The following is a 22,730-nucleotide window of genomic DNA, read 5'->3' on the forward strand; positions in this document are numbered from 1 at the left end:
AGATTTTAATAGAGTCCAGATTCCAAACAAGTTGAAAGAACCGGCTCTTCCCATGTATTATTTTTCTTTCAAAATAGATGCTGTGTCACCTTGGGGACCAATGTCAGATTCCTTGGAGAATATGAAACTGTAGCTTTTTAAAAAATGATCTGAACACGCGCTGCACACATTTAAAGAGGGTATGTCCAAAAAGGATCCTAAAAGAAGTGTATATCTCTACTCTCCAGGAAACTGCATATAAAATCCTTGCAAATCAAAGCATTAAAAATGACAATCCACAGTACATTAAAAGGTAGTCTGTCTTAGCCTCGATGTCCCTAATGCATACACATTGTGACACTATGTGTTTTGCTGGATTTTTTTTTATTTTACAAGAATGATCAACTGAATGCAGACTTCTAACATGGGAACCAGCTAAATATGAAAGCGACCAAAGCCTGCTTATCTCCTTTATCTACCTTTCGCACTGATGTTCTTTTGTAACATCACAAAATTAGATGGACCTTTTATTTTGTCCTTGGTAGAGGTGGACAGGCAGGGAGCAAAGCTCTGTCTCGTCTTCACCTAAAATAAGTTTGCCAGATTATCTAATTCTTACACAGTCTGACAAGCAAAAGTTACTCTATGGTAAACTTGTGGCCATGTTCAGATTTCTGTAAGAAAAACCAATTCTGGGGGCGCCTGGGTGGCTCAGTTGGTTGAGCGACTGTCTTCAGCTCAGGTGATGATCCTGGACTTCCAGGATCGAGTCCCACATCGGGCTCCCAACTCCTTGGGGAGTCTGCTTCTCCCTCCGACCTTCTCCTCTCTCATGCTCTCTCTCACTCATTCTCTCTCAAATAAATAAATAAAATCTTTAAAAAAAAAAAAAAAGAAAAGAAAAACCAATTCTGAAGACGTTTTTAAAACACAGATGTGTGTCACTCTAATGATTTTAGTTCACTCATGGCATAATTCAATGACTTGTGCTTTGTAGGAGATATGACTAAAGAAGATGACAAATAATGTTATGGAAGAGACTTGGGTTTGAGAAAGAGCTGGGAACTACTATTGCTTCCCATAGAGTTAAGCAAATTCATCTTGCCAAGCTTCACATTCCTTATCTACAAAATAAGAAGTTTGAAAAAGAAGACCTCTTTTTTAGCCCCAAAACCTTTTATCCTAACCTTCTTGTATACAATTTAAACTGCAACAAGTATTACAATAATACGGTCATACTTTATTTGTTCAAAAATTTGAAAAAAAAATTTGTAATTTCTTTCATTCCCCATTCTTCAGTTGTTCAATATGTGTAAGTCTGAGAGGCAGGGCTTGGATCTAGGTTTTTTAGAAGATATCTGACAGAGTGTAAAAAAAAAAAAAAAAAGCAATTTATGAGGTAAATAGCACAGAGAATATTTTGCTCATTCTTTAGATAAAGAGAAATATGTCTCAAGATTGAGTACCCTGACAGAATCACCTAGCTCATAGTGGCAAATCTGGATGCCCATCTCCAGAGTCCTACTTCCAAATAATGACAGAAGTTCCAAATAATGACAAGCCAAGGAAAGTATTCATTAAATAGGGAAAGAAAGCAAGTTCTGTTTTGAGTCCTTATGGAAAAAATTGCTAACTGTTCACCAAAAGTCCATGCTTTCCTCTACTTTCTGGGATAGATTATAATACCCATTTTTTTGGTATTTAGGTATGGTCATGTGAATGCTCATCACTGCCAAGGTTAGACCTTGTCCATTAGCTCCTCAAAACTCATTTTCCCTGAAGTGAATCATTCAGGGTGACCTTGGAAATCTTGTACTGAATATGTCAGAAACCCTCCTGGGTGTCTGGATGACTGCATGCCTATGTACTAGTTCTCACACCAGTTCTATTATGTGAGCAGAAAAAAAAAAAAAACAAAAAAAAAAAAAAACACTTCTATTGTGTTTGATCCAAATACATGCTTGGGTCTATTTTTTTTTAAAGCAGTTAACCTTCTCTAATGCAGCCCTCAAATAGAATAAGAAACAGATTACATACAAATTGCTCTCATTTGAGTTGTTACAAACATACATAAGTAATTACCTACTACATAATTCAATACACTCACATTTAGCCTACTAGATCAAAATATGTAGCTACACTCAATTGGACAAGATGATCAGCTTCATTACAAAATTAAGACTTGTAAGAGATAATGTTGCTGAATAAGTTACCTAGTTTAGATATGTGTTTGTGTAATTAGCTGGTAATGATATCTGTGATTACTACTACTGATAATGCAATCAATATGGGGGAAGTGTGTGGAATCCAATGAATGGAACACTACATTAGCTTCAAGTAATCAGCCCAGTAGGGAGCACATTTAGGGTCCCGATGCCAAAAGGCAGTTGTCCTAGATTTGCATTATCACAGAGAAATGCTGCTAACAAAATAGGGGAAAAAAGAGCAAATTTAAAGAATATTTCACATACAACTAAGTGTGTTTGATTAATATTTTAGGTAGAGGTTGTAGATGATATCTATCTTCTGTACTGGGGTATAGGTTGGCATAAGAAATAATTAAGGGGGGGCGCCTGGGAGGCACAGTCAGTTAAGTGTCTAACTCATGATTTCGGTTCAGGTCATGATCTCATGGGTTGTGGGATGGAGCCCCACGTTGGTCTCTTCATTCAGCGGGGAGTCTGCTGGAGATTCTCTCTCTCCCTCTCCCTCTGCCACTTCCCACAGGTGCACACTCTTTCTCTCTTAAGTAAATAAATAAATCTTTTTAAAAAAAGAAATAATTTAGGAATCAAAGGAAATATGATGGGGAAATGAGGAAAGTTAAAAAAAATAGATGAAGGTTGCCCTTATGCACCTATATATATAGTTCCTCTTCCCACTTCCCCTCCTTAAACGCACACGTACCCTCTTCTCCTTCTTTGATTTACTGGAGCTTACAATGAAATATATCTTTAGGCATACAAGAGAGTATATCTTTAATAAGAAGAAGATTAAAACCAGACAATATTAGCTGATATTGAAATGCACTGATCTTAGCTGGCTTTGTTTTCACCTAAGATGCAAAACTACTTTTTAAAAACTGCTCTGAATTCTGTGAATGTTAATTCTTAAATCTACTGAGATGGGTGGCTTGCACACAAATAACTTATTTTATGTGAATTTCCTTGCAAAGCATTTGGCTTCTGGGTGCTTGATACTTGGAAAAAAATAAAAAGCACAATCAGACTCTTCAGAACATCCTGCTTCCAGGTTTCACTAGTGGAATATTCATTTAAAACCAATAAATTACGTACTACATCTTTCACAATATGTCTAAGAGACACTATATCTCTCTTTTAGGGCACAGATTTTTAAAGCAATTGCTGACATGCTTAATTAAAAAGTTTACTATTCTATCTATTATCTTTTGTTAATCATTGGAAAGGGCTTTTATGTGTTCATTGTGGGAAGATCCCATGGCCGAGACTGGAAACTCCAGTAGTCCTCAAAGTACCATAGACTCAAAAAGGAAAAACACAGGGGAGGTATCTTCGTCAACCAACAGTCTATTTGGTCAGGTCACAGATGAAACAAAAGCTATGATTCAGGCATTGGAGAAATGTTGTCGGCAGAGACGGAAAGGAAATTAGTTATTTGTAGCCCCATGAAATCAGAACCGCAAAAAGTTGCACAACAAAGAATTCTCACAGCACCCCCCTTTTCCTGTTCCTTCTCTTCCAGAAAGCCTTCTTCCACACTGACTTAGGCATTTCTTTTTTGGGCTCACAGAATACCTTGATAACAGTAATCTTTGTAATAGTTATCATGATATTAATCATAATTTTATCATAAGATGGTCTTTCTCACTCACTGGGCTTACCTCCTTAAAGAAATGAAGCATGCTTTGCCTATCTTTGTATCCCCATAGCCTAATGCAGACTCTAGTACAAAATAGGTACTCAATAAATGTTTTATTTTACACCAAATTATAATATGGCAATAATGTCATTGTTCTTAAAAACAGGAGCACTTTACAAGCATAATAAACTTTAATATACATATATGTATTTTTTAAATTAAGCATTTTTTAAGGTTAAAAGATACCAACAGGATGAGGGAAGTCTATTAGAGTGATATTTATACTATTTTTAGTCATCTTGTTTATTAATGGTATACATGATAGAAGATAAGAAGGCCACTGCAATCTAGCTGAGGAGATTTGAATCAGTTAATCTATATCCAAATGAAATAGCTTTATAGCCAGAGAGAAAGCGGAAGCATTGTATAAACACCTCTGGTTTTTTTTTTTTTTTTTTTTTTTTTGGTCCCTGATTAGTAGATTACTTTCCTGGAAGCAACAGCATTATTTTATACCATGTCTTTAAGTAAATTGACCATGGGTTTGGAAATCTCTTTCTCCTAATCAGTAAATGGACAAGGATGAACTACATGATCTCTAGGGTCCCTTCTTCAGTAAAAATTTGAAGATTAAAAATAAAACATCCAGAAATAATTTTTTGCAACTTGTATGGTCCCCCCTACCACCACCACAATCAGCCTTTCTTCTCCGCAAACACACTTGTTTCTTTATTTCCAAGTATAATTTCTCAAGAAATCAGCCATCATCTAAATACAGGGATCCTCTGGGTACTCAGTAATGTTAAAAAGCAGAATCAATGTTTGGTTATTAATTGGAAGAGTTAATAGATGTTAGCTATTCACCTGAAAAGGAAAACATCCTTAGCTTTATGGCTGAAATGAATTATTTTTTAAAGGAAAATGATCAACTTATTTTAAGCTCTTGTATATTAAGGATTTACCATATGGTATGGTGTTATGGAATGATGGTCTAAGTTTGTTTTAGTTTACTATCCTCAGAATCAGTGCTATTCTGCAGCCCCCCAAACTACTTCTTCTTCTTCTTCTTTTTTTTTTTTTTAGATGAAGAAGCTACAGTTTAAAGAAGATAAGCAACTTGCCAAGCTGACTTGGCTAGTAAGTGAGAGAGCTGGAATTGAAAACCAAGACTGACAAGAAAGCTCTCACTGATGCCACCACATGAGACTGCCTCCCTAAATACCACTTTGAACTAGAGTTAAATGCTTTCAGTCTCCTTTCCTTTAACATCTGTTTACACATCACTATCATAGCTCTCATCACGTTAAGTCTAGTACATGAAGAAATACGTAATCAAAGCCCAGGTGCTAACAGGGCAAGTGAGCAATAGTAAGGATCAGAGGATTATGAGAAATGATTTAAAGAGGAGGCTTAGGCCAGGCATCGGTGAGGACACCTGCCTGCGTGACATGAGAGAGCAGATCCGGCGGGGGAGGAATTCAGGCCCCCCGGGAAACAGCAAGGTCCAAAGTCCTAGACCAGGAATAAATTGGGGACATTGGCAGAATCACAAGGAGGTTTTTGTGGCTGGCGTGGAGTGAGCCGCAGAAGAGTAGGCTAGATACTAGGAGGTTGCAGAGGTTGGTGGTGCTAGAAGGCACTTAAATAAGACGGGCTTCGGCTTGCTTTTCTACGGGTGATGGAATTCTACAGCAAGCGTTTGATCTGATTTATGTTCTGAAAGGGTGACTCTAGCTGCAGTAGAGAGGAAACCCAAATATGCCATGTGGTACACCCAGACGAGAACAGAGTGAAACATGATCTCCTAGGTGACCCTCCCCCTTTCCCACTATACAGGCTATGCTTATGAGAAAAACATACCTAGTGAGTGAAGTTACTGACATGAAACCAGACAATGATTTTTTGAGGTAGGCTTCACATGAGATTTGTTTTAGAAACAGTAGCTTATGCAGGTATCAGGAAAAGGAAATATTCCCAAAGTTTATCTATGTATTATTTATTGTTACTCAATTGCTAAAAACAAAAACAAAAACAGAAAACAAAAAAACACCAATGATGATATGGAACTGTGACATTGTTTAGGCAATGAACACATTTTAAAAGAGTATATATTTTATATATAGGAAGCTGCACATTCCACTCTGGGTTAATTAGCAGAATTATTCCAGAATTTAAATAGGGAAAGCAGCCTGAAAGACCACCAGGAAAATAATCCACATAGCTTATTATTTCCATTGAAAATACAATGCTTACCCCTGGGACTAATAATACATTATATGTTAATAAAAAAATCTAAAAAAGTAAAAAAAAAAAAAAGAAAAGAAAATACAATGCTTAAATTTGGTATGGAATTTTGCTTACTAGGTAGTGACATTTTCCAATGTTCTCCATAGTCACACAGGAGTAAAAAGAATTTAAAAATCCAGTAGGATTTTACTGACATTAGGATATCAAATCATCAACCTAATCAACGGTGTTTCATACTTCCTATTTGGCTGCTTTTTAGAGATATGTGTGAATAATAGGAAACTAGAAAAAAGAAAAATATCACTGAAACCAAACCACTTAAAAAGAACTAGGGGGCGTCTGGCTGTCTTAATTGGAAGAGCATGTGACTCTTGATCTTGGGATTTTGAGTTTGAGTCCCACATTGGGTGCAGAGATTACTTAAATAAATAAAAACCTTAAAAAAAAAAAAAGCTTTAAAAAAATAACTGGTTAGGGGCACCTGGGTGGCTCAGTGGGTTAAGCCTCTGCCTTCAGTTCAGGTCCTGATCCTGGGATCGAGCCCCGCATTAGGCTCTCTGCTCAAGGGGGAGCCTGCTTCCTCCTCTCTCTGCCGGCCTCTCTGCCTACTTGTGATCTCTGTTTGTCAAATAAATGAATAAAATCTTTAAAAAATAATAACTGGTTATATATCCTCTTATCTGATATATCAAAAGTTTTGCTTTTCGTATAGATTTTACTATACTATACATTTAAGTTTACATAATTTTTTTATAATAGTTTTCCATATTATTAGGGATTCCTCATAATTACTTTGGAAATATTTTGTTGGAAAGATAGATGGAGTTCACTATTGTTGAGTACCTGGGGTACACATAACAGAGCTATGAACATCTTTGTGCACATTGTGATTCTTGGCAAATCTAAGTTCACGTTCTCAGGCTTCATCAATCAGCAATTGGTCTAGGTAAAAGAAAAAGTCATAGACAATCCCTGTGGTGACCAACACTGATTTAGCACTCCCTGTTACGCCAGACCCTATGCCAAGTGCATATATTATATATTACATATTATATATATTATATATAATATTATACATTATATTATATAATGTTATATATAGAGAATATATAACAATATGTTATGTTATGAAATCCTCGTGACAATCTTCTGAGCTTAGCAATATCACTAGCCCCATTTTACAGATCAAAATTGAAGCTCAAAATGCTACCTCACCTCTCCAGGATCATATTGCAAATAAGGGTGGTACTGGTATTTGAACCCAGTCTTCCAGCACCAATATTTTTATCACTATACCAAAAAGGCCCAGCAAGTCATCTTGTATTCCCTCTCCCATCTTCTAGTAAAAAGGAGAAAAGGAGAAGAGGAATATAAGGGACATCTAGTGGGAGTAATCTTTGGAGGCCTTATAAGGAAACATAATAGAACCTATGGGGAAGGAGAGAGTAGTATGGTCTGAGGCTGCAACTTTGAAATGGAGGGTTTAGTGGGCTTACTGTTGATTAGCTTTTAGACGTTGGTCATTTGGGGCCACTTCTGGCAAAACCACTTTAGTCACCACTGCCTCTAAGTCCCTGGGTTCTAATCTCCATAAGACAAGAACACTCTCAGCCCACACTCTGGCCTGGAAGACCTGACGCCATTCAGTGGCACTTTATCAGCCATAAAGAGCATGCACTGCAACAACACGCTGCTTTCAGAGATATTGCCGATGCAGGAAAGCAACAGAGTACTAGGATGTGGTCTACAAAAGAAAGGGAGGGGTAATCATCTACACTTATGATCTTTAATTCAAATAAAAGGAAATATTTCAAAATACAGAAGGTAGTTTCCATCTCAAAGTCTTGCAAGAAAGAGAAATTGAGGCTATTTGCAAAGTGGTGTGAGGCTCCTAGACACAGGCTGAGCAGGAAAGAATGAAGACTTGAACACTGGCATACGGAGTATGGGGGAAATCACTTTCTGGATATAACTGTAGGGCAGACTCCTGGGTCTCGATAGTGTGCTTCAATTAAAAACCTCAATGAGAACTCTCAAAACTAAGCCAGTCCCTCTGCCAGTCTATTCATAGAAGTATCGTTATATATATGCGACCGTAATAATTCTGTACATAATTTTCTAAATGCACAGCTAAGGTCTGAATTTTAGAATGACACAAAGGTAAATAATTAAGCAGGAAGATTCAGTCCCAAATGGATGCATTCAAAAAAATAAAAGAAAAACACTTTTGAGAGTATAATCTAGCCATGCAGAAGTCAGTAATGACCCAGGTGGAAAGGTTCTAGAAGAGCCACCAAAAGTCATAAAGGATATCTAAGAAGAACGAAGTGACAGCAACCCATTAGATCTGGGCTCTGCAATCAGCTTGAAGAAGCTCCTGGCCAAAGTTAGGACATCTTGAGTACGAGTAAGAATGAAAACTGCCATGGAATTAAACTTATCAAATATACTCAAACGCATAGGATAAAATGGTACTTGACTAAAAACAAAACAAAGCAAAATAATTGGTCACTATGGAGCATGCTAGAGAATTGACTCATTATTTTTGAAACTGAAAACGACAAGGAATCATTCAGCATTTATCCTGCCTTTCCTGAAGAACTATATCACTGGGTCACTGAACAGTACATGAGAGCAAGTTTCTCTTGAGAGAACTATTTTGTTTCTGAATAGAAGAACAACCAGGGAATCATCATTTTGCAACCTCTAGTAAATCAACAGATTTAGGCATTGAACAGTAATCGCTGCAAATATCATAAAAAGACAACTATTTCTTTTATGTGTTCATTGAGAATCAACTGTGACGCAAACTACCAAAAAGCTGAACCTGTAATGGATCAACGCCCCAGATTTGATGACCAATTTACAAGTCAGAGAGAGGACAGAGGAACATAGAAAGGTACACAGTGAGGAGGCAGTCAGCAAAGTCTAGACAGTGGGAATCGTGTAGGACAAACCACCTTGTTCCTCGCCAAATAACTTGGAAATTTTTTTTTAAGATGAAGGGGAAAATCAATAGTTTAAAAGAGTGTGAAAAGATAACATCAACTAGTCACAGAGCAGTAATATCATTTGGCTCCTAATTCAAACAAAGTGTAAAAAAAGAAAAAAAGATACATGCCACTTTTAAGACCATTGAAATTTAAATACTTCCTGGATTTTTATATTATTGAGGAAATGTTCATTTTAGGTCACCATCTTTAATAATGTTCATTTTTAAGAGCCATATAGTGAAAATTATTTTATGAAATGATGAAATGTCTGGAATTCATTTCAAAATGGTATGAAAGGGGGGCACCTGGGTGGCTCAGTGGGTTAAGCCTCTGAGGCCTTTGGCTCAGGTCATGATCTCAGGGTCCTGGGATTGAGCCCCGCATGGGGCTCTCTGCTCAGCAGGGAGCCTGCTTCCCCCCCTTTCTCTGCCTGCCTACTTGTGATCTCTTTCTGTGTCAAATAAATAAGTAAAATTTTTAAATAAATAAAATGGTATGAAAGGTTGGATGGAGATGTGGGTGAAGTAAGACTGACCACGAGTTAATCATGGCTGAGGCAGAGCAAAGGATACACCCTTCTACTGGCTTTTGTGTATATTTGAAATTATTCATAATAGTTTTTTAAAAGAAACAAAGAAGGGACTAAGTGTTATCTGTGTATCCCCAGTGTGCATCAGAAAGCCTTCTTATTGTCTGTGTTTAAAAATATTTGCTGAAGGGGTGTCTGGTGGCTCAGTCTGTAGGGCAAGCGACTCAGTCTCAGGATCGAGCGTTTAGGCCCCCCATTAGGAATGGAGCCTAACTAAAAAAAAAAAAATTAAAAATATTTGCTGAATAACAAACTCAAGGAAGGCAACATTTCTGGTCTCGGTTTCCTTCCTTACAAAACGAGAGAAATGGTATTTACCTTCTGGAGTTGCTGTGAAAGCTAAAAGACAAGAAATGGAAGCATATTTTGTAAACTGTAAAGGTCCACAGAAATGTGGAGAGCCTTCAGGCTGAAGAACCAGAATGAGAATTTGGCAACCGTATATTCTGCATTTGTATTCTGACCTTGATTTGTTCCTTACACGGAGCTACTAAACTCATGGATAGATCCCAGCGCATTCATTTTCCCCTTAGGGACAAAGTACCAAATGGTAGTGTAATTGCCAAGGGAAAATTATTACTCTGTTCTGAATTATTTCTATCATAAATCCAAAACCAGTCAAACAGTCTCTGTCACAGAAACGACAGGGTTGCTGTACAGTGATGAGAATCCCACATACAAGTGCCCCATAAATCCGTGAGTATCACAACCCTCCAAAGTCATTCTGACTCATGTGTTTAAATCACAAGTGGGAAGCCCGGCTGGCAGCACGTTGGTCAACACTGTGGAAACAATGAAAATGAGGTGATTTACTCAGCCATCAGTTCGAGAAATGTCCCATCATCTGTCTTATGTAGACTGCACAAAATGTGACAAGCATTTTGTTTGCTTTTCTTTACACATTTTTCTACTGAATCACAGGAGAAAAAGTCTTTTTCATTTAGTAATGATAACAATCACCCATATTTCTCCTAAATTCAATCACAACTGCTCTTAGCATTTCAAAGAAATGATTTCTGGCAACAATGGTGAATGATAGAAAGGCAGAGAGAAGGACACAACTTGTCTGTGCGTCATGCATTTTCTCCTTCTCTAATCTTAGTAAAATATTCATCTTTACTTAGGATGAAATGAAATATCTAATCTAATTCTTTATGATTTAAAGTGATATTTTCCTGCCTCTCAGAATATTATACTCTATTCCAAATTAGAGTTAAAAGCCACTCCGTGGCATTGTAGATGAAATGTGGAAGGTAAAAATACTTTTTATTACCAGTGAGATAGAAAAAGGACTTCAACTATATAATTCATTGTATAAAAATAGGATTAGTATCTTGAAAAAGAAGAGAGCTGTACCCATTTGAAATCACGTTTAGGGAGTCAGGCATGTTAGTTAAACTTGTGGGACTTTATTTTTCTTTCCTAAGGGGGCTAATGAGAACGTCAGGAAATGAAGGATGAAGATAAACAAATGTGCCTAGCCACGGCATGTAAAAAAAATGCTAGCCCTATAACGATACGATCAACTTAGTTGAGAATTTGTGCCCACAAGGAGTTCTGGATTTATTTGAGGAAATTTTCAATTCTTAGAATTAAAATACGTTAAACTCCTTTTGAGATTGGCCAATAACTATATATCAAAATAACAGGTAATTCTTGTCCTGTGGGACACTAACTTGCAGACAAATCATCGAGCCTCTAGAAGCAGAGGTTAGGAAGGGAAGTAGCTTTCTCTACTCTCCATTTATCCTTCAACTCCCAGGGTCACAAAATTCTGAAGATACACTATTAATATGGAAATATTTAATTAATCCTGGATCCCCAGCTCAGAAATATAAGACCTTAACCTTTCCTTGATTTTCTTTAACACTGATAATGTTCAAATAAAACTTAGGAAAAAAATAATGATAATGATGTTCTAACTCCTTAATGATGATTAATAATTAGAGAACATTAATGGTATAGATTTACTGTGTTCTAACAATGACACTCATTAATTTTAATAACAGTCCTATAGTTCAGTCCTTGCTTACTGTCTGAAAATTTACCCCTCATTACCACTTGTAGGAAGCAATTTTTTAAAGTTGAAGCACAGTGAAAATACAAAACAATAAAAAAGTGCTAGTTAATTTACATTATTTTAAAAATATTAGTGTAAAAATAAAATATCTCTTAATAAGAACTATATGCTTAAAATATTTTATATCCTGCTAAAATGATCACATGTGGTTCAAAAACGTTATTGAAATTGATATAAAATTTTTAAAAATTAGAAATTTTTCTCTAGTAAGAAAACCACTTTCATGAGAAAAATAATTCTGGAATCAGTTTAGTAGAAGTCATTATCATTATTATTTAATATATAATTCTAATACAATCATAATTTTCACAAGTATCATGTATTTAATACTAAAAGGCAGAAATTTACAAGAAAAATGATAAAGTGACGAGGTCTCTCAAAGAATTTGTAGTTTGAGAAAGATGGCAGAAAACTGCCACTCCATGCAACTAAAATACCCTTTAAAAACTTACATTTGCTACTCTATCTTTTCAAAAAGAACTTCATCTCAATTAAAGTAAGCTATCTAAAAAGAATTTTTTTCATATTGATTTATTCATGGTTAAATCTGTACCACTGTTTCCTCATAAGAACGATGAGGAAATCATCAGACTTAGCACCTTCTACTAAACTCCGCGGCCCCGCTGGATTTTCACTTGCTGAATCATTTCTACATTTTCTTGGTTTAAAGATTTGCCTTCTATTTTGTAACCTTAATTCTCTTTCCTCTTTACCCTTGGCTCCATGTGCAAGTGCATTCAAGCCTCATCACCATTCTTTGTAGGCAAAGGATAAGTTGACCATAGAAAAGATTTTATATTTTATCTACTGGAATATTCTGGGCTTATAGAAATCTGAGTCAGTCTGAATTTCCCACTTTCTAGGTAACTTTTTCTTATGTTTAATTTTGAAAGTTCGCCTATTTATCAAAATACTTCTTCTGTGTTTTTTTCCTAAGATACAGAGTACCTTTTAATCTACATACTCACGTCTTTATTGTGAGAAAGCTACTCTTTGTATGTCTTTTTCTAATTTTTTTCTTCTTTTTCATGAATATTAAATGCATACATGTACACATACACCAACACAAAAACACACTAGATGTGTCTTATTTACATTATGATTTTCATTGTTTTTTCCATTTCATTGATCTCAGTGATTGCAAGCTTATTCTCCATGTCCCTGATGATGTTTCCCCTGTGTCTATGTAATGTTTACTGCTTCTCACATGGCTTTCTTTCTTGTAATGCCAGATCACCTTCATTCTTTTCGCTGCTTTATCTCTTTCGGATTCTTTTGCATGTTTTCTTTAAACTCTCACCTCAAAAGACAAACTCGATAAAATCTCCCATTTCTTTGTTTTCATTCTTTGAAATCACATAGAGGGGTATATTTGAATAATTTGTTTGATGTTCTAGTTCTTCTGTTGTTATTATGATTTTGTTTTTTAAAAGATTTTATTTATTTATTTGAAAGAGAGAGAAAGAGCATGAGCAGGGGAGGGTCAGAGGGAGAAGCTGACTCCCCACTGAGCATGGAGCCTGATGTGGGGCTCAATCCCAGGACCCTGAGATCACAATCTGAGCCAAACTCAGACTCTTAACCAACTCAGACACCCAGGTGCCCCTGTTATTATGATTCTTTTTTTTTTTTTTTTTTAAAGATTTTATTTATTTATTTGACAGACAGAGATCACAAGTAAGCAGAGAGAGAGAGAGAGGGGGAAGCAGGCTCCCCGCTCAGCAGAGAGCCCGATGTGGGGCTCGATCCCAGGACCCTGGGATCATGACCTGAGCTGAAGGCAGAGGCTTTAACCCACTGAGCCACCCAGGCGCCCCTGTTATTATGATTCTTAACTACCATTCTTTCTATACTCCTACAGATTTAAGATTGGATTATGTTTAAACTGTACTCATAATTGAAAAGGAAATTCCTATCCAGTAAAAATAGTTGCTGATAAGTTGTGGCTTAAGAGCAATCACGGTGAAAAGGTTGGAGCAGTAGCAGTTTACATCAGGGTTGTTATTTCCGACCTAGTTCTAATCAAATCAGTAGTTCCATCCGTTTAGGGGCATATTTCTGTGCCGTAGTCCTATTTCAGAATATGCTGTATAGCTGTGTGATTCTTACTTCGACCTTGTACATCCCAGGTTCTCATTGTGGTGATTTAGTATTTAATTGTTTCTCTCCAGCTGTCTCGATTAATGGTTGCCAAGCCAATTGCCATATATATTTCTTCGCCCACCCCATTTCTGTCCCCTGCTTCCTGAAAAAAATGGGAGTTTCCATGTTGTCTCTTTCAGGCCTGATTTTGTTTCCTTTTCCTTCGTGCGAAGAAAGATTCAGTAATGTAACCCATCATGACTTAAGATTTTATTATTCTAAATAAGCCAGTCCCTCCAAGAAGCTGCCTTCCATTTTTATAGATTTCTGTATCCCACAGAGGACAATCTATATCTATAAATCTATAAATATATAAATATCTATAAATACTGTCTTCTATTTTCAGAATCGTTGTGAATTTGGGTCCATAATTCATTGTATTTGTTAGTCATTCTTTTTCCCTTCCTTCCTTCCTTCCTCCCTCCCTCCCTTCCTTCCTCCCTCCCTCCCTCTCTCCCTTTCTTTCTTCCTTTCTTTTTGGTTGTTGGCAGTTGGTGTTAAGGTGGAAATGGATATGTATTTCATTTCTTTTAACGGAATATCCTTAAAAAACAATGCAGAATAAACAAACAAAAAAAAATGGTCATACCAATAAAAGTCTTGGGGATGCTGTGTTTAAACTAGCTCTCTCATCTATTTCTGGGAGCATATTCAGTTGGTATCTGTGGAGTACTCAGCTTGCTCTTGACCAAACCCCTTTCATTTCTCATCCTGAGAACATGACCAGACTTTATCTGATTTATCTGATTCCTTCAAAATTAGGTCTTATCATGTAATTTGAATTCTATCAGAGGAAAGTAGGCAGAAGTGATACAAGCCTTCCAGACTGACAATATAAAGCCCACTATGGGTTTCTCCATGCCCTGTCCCCTTCTGCCATGCTGAAATGGAGACAATCCCAAGCTGACGTGGAGTTATTTGTTAAAGATAACAACCTTGGTCACAAAGGAGGTCTACTTAATAGCAAATTTTTTTCAAATACAAATATAATGCAAGGGAAGAGCCTAAAGGTCTGGCTCTCTTGTTGAAGATTGATGAATTCAAGGTAATCCCTAATATGGAATTGCCTGGCATTAAATAGGAAGCCCACTAAGTTTTTAAGAGAGGTCTGTTACCAAAGATCCTATAATCTTGGACTCAACGAATGAGTAACTGTTTAAGACTTGAAAGAATCCTTAGGTACACAACCTTCTAGAAGCAGACAGTGGGATATAAAGCTGCATGGCACCCAAGGAAGGTAAATGCCCAGCACTCATCTCATATATGCCCATGTAAGATGATGGAAAAGGAAAAGTTTCCCAAATGGCAGATCCAGAGAATACTAAGAAAACTTGACCAAGAAGTCACGCTCAAACAACAAAATCAGAATTTAATCAAAAAACTACCCATCCCCAGGAATCTTTCACAATGGTTTCAATGTCTCCCATTTTTTTCTCTGTCTTGAATGGTAAGTTTTTTTTTGTTTTGTTTTGTGGGGTTTTTTTTTGTATTTTTGCCCCATCACTGAGAATTGGTTGTGTGAAAGACACCAACTTATTAATTCATGGATTTCCAGAGTTGATATAGTGATCTCTCTGCTTCACTTGGAGATATTGAACTTTGGACTTTGGTTTGTATATAAAAGATACAATTTCAGAATGTATCATTTGATTATCCAGTTTGCTGACCAAGAATAAACCTAAAATAAACCTAAAGAAATTAGCATTTCATGAATTAAAAAGAAAAAATCGACAGCAACCTTCTTTACTCCTTGTACTTTATCATGTGAAGGAAATGTTTTCTTTAGGATTTTCTAATATGGAAAAACAGTGTAGGACTTTAGTGGGTATATTTGAAAATCAAAAGTACATAAAGACAATGCTGACTTCAACTAAATTTAAAAATATGATCATCGATGTTAAGTTCTGGTGATTACTAAGTGCAAATCAGTGGATTTTTTTTCACCACATGCTAGGTACATTACATAATCCATTTGTGGAGAACAGAGTTGGTTAAGTATACTTAAATTTGTTTGGGCAATTAAATAAGTATTACTTAGTAAATTTCTGCAGCAAATGGTTTTTATGAGAACACTGTATTTCAAAAAAAAAAAAAAAAGAAGAAGAGATTATACCAGTTTTTTTTTCCCTTTTACCTCCTCAAATATGGCATGCAGGTTAGGAGAAAGAGCACATTAGCAGCTTTAATGAAGCCAAACACATAATTTTTATTTTAGAATATATACAAAAAAGCCTTTTACAATAGATATTGTAGAATACACTCACACATAAAACCCTCTCTTACTTTTCCTAATCAAAGCACAAGTTGCTGTTGACTCATAAATACAATATAAAAAGGACCACAAGAATTATTAATAGTTAAAAAGGAAATGCATGCACTATAATATTCTAAGCATGTATCCAACAATAAGAAATTCCAAAGGCTTTCCAGTTCAATGAAGCTTAATGGGGACAGAAATCTGTATTTCCAGATCATCATTAAATTCCCATATATAGTAATGTATAACTAGAGACACATTATATTCTCCAGAATGACAGGCTTTTTTTTTTTTTTTTTTTTGCTTTCCTATCTTGCTATCTCATTAGTGATTTAATTCAGATAAATATGGCTTAAAACTGAACCACATAAGACTTGAAACTGGTTAGCCAAGAAAATAGTTTTAAATGGCCTTTCTATTATAACACATAACCCTAAGTAGGTAAAGCTAAAATTTGGACATTCTCTATGTATCCAGAGATTTGAAATCTGAGCGTGCTTCTTAATCCAAAACTGGGAGATTTTCATAATGGCAAGGAATTCCTTTTTTAAAACCTTGATTTCAAAAAGATGCTGTCATTTTGAATTTCTCATTCTGATCTTTTCCTGTCCACCTTCCTCTTCTACATGTGTTTATTACAGTTACTTTATTTTGAGGTCTCTTTGAAGATTATCTTGAAATACTATTGCCTGCTAAAAAGCTTGAGTTGGGGGCGCCTGGGTGGCTCAGTGGATTAAATAAAGCCTCTGCCTTCGGCTCAGGTCATGATCCCAGGGTCCTGGGATCGAGCCCCGCATCGGGCTCTCTGCTTGGCGGGGAGCCTGCTTCCTCCTCTCTCTCTCTCTGCCTGCCTCTCTGCCTACTTGTGATCTCTATCTGTCAAATAAAATAAAATCTTAAAAAAAAAAAGCTTGAGTTGGAGAGAAGTCAAGGAAGATGGTGGAGTAGGAGGACCCTAACCTCATCTCATCCCATGGATACAACTAGATAACATTCTTATCAGTGTAAACAACCCATAAAATGAACCCCAAACTGGCAGAACAAGTTCCACAACTAAAGGGAGAAGAGAAACTACATCTAAGAGAGTAGGAAGGGCAGAGATGTGGTAGTGTGCTAAATAGGTCTTGGGCCATTCAGAGGAGGTGAGGAAGCCACCAGCATGGACAGGGGAAACAGACTATCACACCAGGGAGCCTGTGTGGGGAAGGAGAATCCTCATAACATTTGTCTTTGAAAACTAGAGGGGCCAAATTTCATGAGTTCTTACAATCAGCAGGACTGGACTTTTAAAGACTGGACTTTTAAAACTCTGCAGGTTCTGTTCTGGGAGAGCTGGAGGTCAATAGGAATCTGAGTCCCCACCCTTAAAGATATAGTAGGAAAAAGAGCCTGTGGAAATAACCATAGAAGCAGCAGTTTAAAAAATGGCTGGGGCAGATAGGAGGGAGAGTTATTTACTAATCTCAGAGCTTGTCCAGGAAGGGCAGGGTTCCCTGAGGGACTTCTCCAGGAACAAAGGAGGAGGCAGATGCCATTTTCTTCCCCACCTCCCCAACATAAACACAGGGTCACCGGCAGGAATGATCAAGTCATGGACATTCACTACCAAAACTTGTTTACACCAAGCACTGCCCCCACCACTGCTCTTTGGAGGATCTGCCCTTTCTGATCACACTTCCCTCAGTTCTGGCACTGCAGGCCCCCTCCCCCAGAAGACTGGTGCAAAACTTGCCAACACCTCACCTCCTGCCCCACACAGTTTGAGAGGTCTTGGTCTTGGTGGCAGCAGCAGCAGTGGTCCCCTTTTCACAAAAGACCAAAATGTACCTTGTTAAAATCAGTCTGTCAGAGAGACAAAACACTGCCCACAACAGGCAAAGAGAACCACTGCAGATGATTGGACTAAAAGAAAAAGCAACCAAGACATGAGAGCATGGTGCACACAACATACATAAGAGATATCCTTTAAGTGCCACGTTCTGGTGGACAGGACACTGAACTGTAGGGAACTACAGATATTTTCTTCATAAGGCCATTATTTTCAAGAGCAGAAGACATATTTGACCTTCCTAAGACACAGTAATAGAGAGAGCAAGATAAAATGAGGAGACAGAGGAATATGTCCCAAATGAAAGAATAGAACAAAACCACAGCAATAAACCTAAGTGAAATGGATATAAGTAATATGCCTGGTAGAGAATTTAAAGTAATGATCATAAAAATACTCACTGGACTTGAGAAAAGAGTGGAGGACATCAGTGAGACCCTAAACAAAGAGATAAAAAAGAACCAATCTGAGATGAAGAACACAATAAATTAAAGTAAAAATATACTAGATGAAATAAATAGGTTAAAAGAAGCAGAAAAAAGACTTAGTGATCTGGAGGACAGCAATGGAAAGTAATCAAGCTGCGAAGCTGAGATTAAAAAAAAATTATGCAAAATGAGAACAGACTCAGAGAACTCAACAGCTCCATAAAAATTAGTAACATTCACATTATACAGATCTCAGAAAATGAATAGAGAGAAAGGGGGGCAAAAAATTTATTCAAAGAAATAATAGCTGAAAACTTCCCTAATCTGGGGAAGAAAATAGATATCTAGACCCAGGAGGCCAGAAATCCCAACAAAATCAATCCAAGGAGTCCCAGACCAAGACACCTAGTAATTACAATGGCAAAAAGTAGTGATAAACAGAATTTTTAAAGTAACAAGAGAAAAGAAGACCAGCTACATACCAGGGAAACCCCATAAGGCTTTCAGTGAATTTTTTTAGAGGACACTTTGCCGGCCATAAGAAAGTGGCATGATATATTCAACAGAAAGGAAAAAATCTACAGCCAAGAATACTCTAACCAGCAAGATGATCATTCAGAATGGAAGGAGAGATAAAAGAGTTTCCCAGACAAACAATAGCTAAAGGAGAACATAACCACTAAAGCATAAAGTGGGACTCTGAGTAGAAAGGAAAGACCACAAGTAAGAATAAAAAAATTAGCAAGCACAAAAGCAGTAAAAAATAAATATATATGTAAAAAATCAATCCAGGGACTCAAAAATAAAAGGATGTAGAGTATGAAACCATATACCTAAAATGTGGGGAGGAGGAGTAAAAATGTGTTCAAATATAAGCAACCATCAACTTCATAGAGACTGCTATATGTAGAAGATGTTATACACAACCCTCATGGTGCACAAATCAAAATCAGTAATTGATTTTCAAAAAATAAAGAGACAGGAATTCAAGCATATCACTAAAGAAAACCAGCAATCTGTGAGAAGAGAGCAAGAGAAGAAAGGATCAGAAATAAACTATAAAAACAACCACAAAATCCACAAAAGAAGTAGCAAATTGGCAATAAATAAATACCTATCAATAATTATTTTGGATGTAAATGGACTAAATGCTCCAATTAAAAGATGTAGGATACAGAATGAATAAAAAACATAAGAGCCATGTATATCCTACCTCGTTTTAGATGAGGCATTTTAAATGAGAGTCTCATTTTAGACCTAAAGACAGATACAATTTGAAAGTGAGGAAATGGAGAAACATTTATCATACAAATTGAAGTGAAAAGAAAGCTGGCATACCAATACTTATGGCAGAGAAAATACACTTTAAAACTGTATCAAGAGACAAAGAAGGACACTGTATAATCATAATCATAAAGGGGACAATCCAACAAGAAGACATAACAATTGTAAATATTTATGCACCCAGCATGAGAACACCCAAATTCATAAAAAAGTTAATGACAAACAGAAAGAAATTAATCAATAGTAATACAGTAATAGTAGGGGACTTTAACACCCTACTCATATCAATGGTCAGATCATCCAAACAGAAAACCATTAAAGAAATAGTGGTTTTGAATGACAAACTGGACAGACGGATTTAACACATACATTCAGAACATTCCATCCTAAAACAGCAAAAAACACATTCCTCTCAGATGTACATGGCACATTTTCCAGAACAGATCGCATATTAAGCCACAAAACAAGCCTCAACAAATTTAAAAAGATCAAAGTCATATCATACATCTTGTCTGACAACAACACTATGAAACTAGAAATCACAAGAAAAAATCTGGAAAGAGCACAAATACACAGAGGTTAAATAACATGCTACTAAACAATGAATGTGTCAGCCAGGAAATAAAAGAAGAAATAAAAAAGCACCTGGAAACAAATGAAAACAAAAACAAAACATTCTAAAAACCTCTGGGATATAGCCAAAGCGATTCTGAAGAGGGAAGTTTATAGCCATACAGGCCTACATCAAGAAGTATGAAACATCTCAAATAAACAACTTAATCTTACACCAAAAGGAGCTAGAAAAAGAAGAACAAATGAAACCCAACTCCAGCAGAAGGAAGGAAATAATAGATTCGAAAGAAATAAATGATATATGGAGCACCTTGGTGGCTCAGTGGGTTAAGCCTCTGCCTTGGGCCCAGGTCATGATCTCAAGGTCCTGGGATCAAGCCCCGTATCGGGCTCTCTGCTCGGCAAGGAGCCTGCTTCCCCCTGTCTCTCTGCCTGCCTCTCTGCCTACTTGTGATCTCTCTGTCAAATAAATCAAATAAAATAATCTTTAAAAAAAGAAAGAAAGAAATGATATATAAATGAAATAAAAGAAAACAATATTATAGATCAATGAAACCAGGAGCTGTTTCTTTGAAAAGATCAACAAAATTGAATAATGTTTAGCTAGACTCATCCAAAAAAAGAAGAAGACTCAAAATCACAAATGAAAGAGGAAAGGTAACAACTGACACTACAGAAATACAAGGGATACTAAGAGATTATTATGAAAAGTTATATGCCAACAAATGGGACAACCTAGAAGAAATAGATAAATTCCCAGAAACATATAACCTACTAAAACTGAAGAAGAAGGAAATAAAAAATTTGAACAGACTGATTATCAGCAATGAAATTAAATTAGTAATCAAAAATTTCCCAACAAACAAAAGTACAGGACCAGACAGCTTCACAGAGGAATTCTGTCAAACATTTAAAGAAGAGTTAATATGTATTCTTCTCAAACTTTTCCAAAAATAGAAGAGAAAGGAAAACTTCCAAACTCACTCTAAGAGGCCAGCATTAATTACCCTGATACCAAAAACCAGAAGAAGAGGACTATAGGCCATTATCTCTGATGAGCACTGATGCAAAAATCCTCAACAAAATAGTAGCAAACCAAATCCAACAATATATTAAAAATATCACTCACACAAAACAACAACAACAAAATAACACGGACACACACACACACAAACACACACATAATTCACCATGATCAAATGGTATTTATTCCCAGGATGCAAGGGTGGTTTGATATTTGTAAATCAGTCAATGTGCTACATCACATTAATAAGAGAAAGGATAAAAACTATGTGCAACAGATGAAGAAAAGACATTTGACAAATACAACATCCATTCATGACAAAAACCCTCAACAAAGTAGGTACAGAGGGAATATACTTGAGCATGATAAAAGCCTTTTATGAAAATCCTACTGCTAACTTCATACTCAATGGGGAAAAATAGAACTTTTCCCCTAAGGTCAGGAACAAGACAAAAATGCCCACTCTCACCACTTTTACTCAACATGGTACTGAAGTCCTAGCGACAGCAATCAGATAACAAAAAAAGGCATCCAAATAGGTAAGACGGATGTAAAACTTTCATTATTTGTAAATGGCATGATACTATTCCACCAAAAAACTACTAAAAGTGATAAATGAATTCAATAAGGTTACAAGATACAAAATCAATGTATAGAAATCCGTTGCATTTCTATACACTAATAATGAAGCAGCAGCAAGAGAAATCAAGAAAACAATCCCATTTATAATTGTACCAAAAAAATAAAACACCTAGGAATGAACTTAACCAAAGAGGTGAAAGACCTGTACTCTAAAAGTATAAAAATTAATGAAATTGAAAATGACACAAAGAAATAAAAAAATATTCCACACTCATGAACTGGAAGAAGAAATATTGTTAAAATAGCTATACTACCAAAGTGATCTACACATTTAATGCGAACCCTATCAAACTACCGATAGTATTTTTCACAAAACTAGAACAAGAACCCTAAAATTTGTATGGAACTACAGAAGACCCTGAATAGCCAAAGCAAGCTTGAAAAAGAAAAGCAAAACCAGAAGAGATATACAATTCCAGACTTCAAGTTATATTTAAAAATTTTAGTAATCAAGACGGTATGATACTAGTACAAAAAGAGACACATGGATCATTGAAACAGAATAGAAAGCCCAGAAACAAATCTACATGTATATGGTCAATTAATCCTTGATAAAAGAAGCCAGGATATGCAATGGGAAAGTGACAGTCTCTTCAACAAAAGGTGTTGGGAAAACTGGACAACCACATGCAAGAAAATGAAACTGGACCTCTTTCCTACACCATGCACAAAAATAAACTCCAGATGGATTAAAGTCCTAAATGTGAGAAGTGAAATAATAAAAATCCTAAAAGAGAGTACCGGTAGCAATTTCTCTGACATTAGCTATAACATCTTTCCAGCTATGTCTCCTGAGGCAAAGGAAACAAAACCAAAAATAAACT

The 22,730-nt window shown here is 36.3% G+C and overlaps 1 protein-coding gene across 1 annotated transcript in view; it reads right to left on the minus strand.

Moving 5' to 3' along the window:
• The window catches only part of LOC111142230 (thyrotropin releasing hormone degrading enzyme), a 380,019-nt gene that overhangs the window by 40,320 nt on the left and 316,969 nt on the right, over nucleotides 1-22,730 (minus strand). The window lies entirely within an intron of this gene.

Source organism: Enhydra lutris, unplaced genomic scaffold, assembly GCF_002288905.1.
Source record: "Enhydra lutris kenyoni isolate GAN:26980312 unplaced genomic scaffold, ASM228890v2 scaffoldscaffold7, whole genome shotgun sequence".
NCBI lineage: Eukaryota > Metazoa > Chordata > Mammalia > Carnivora > Mustelidae > Enhydra > Enhydra lutris.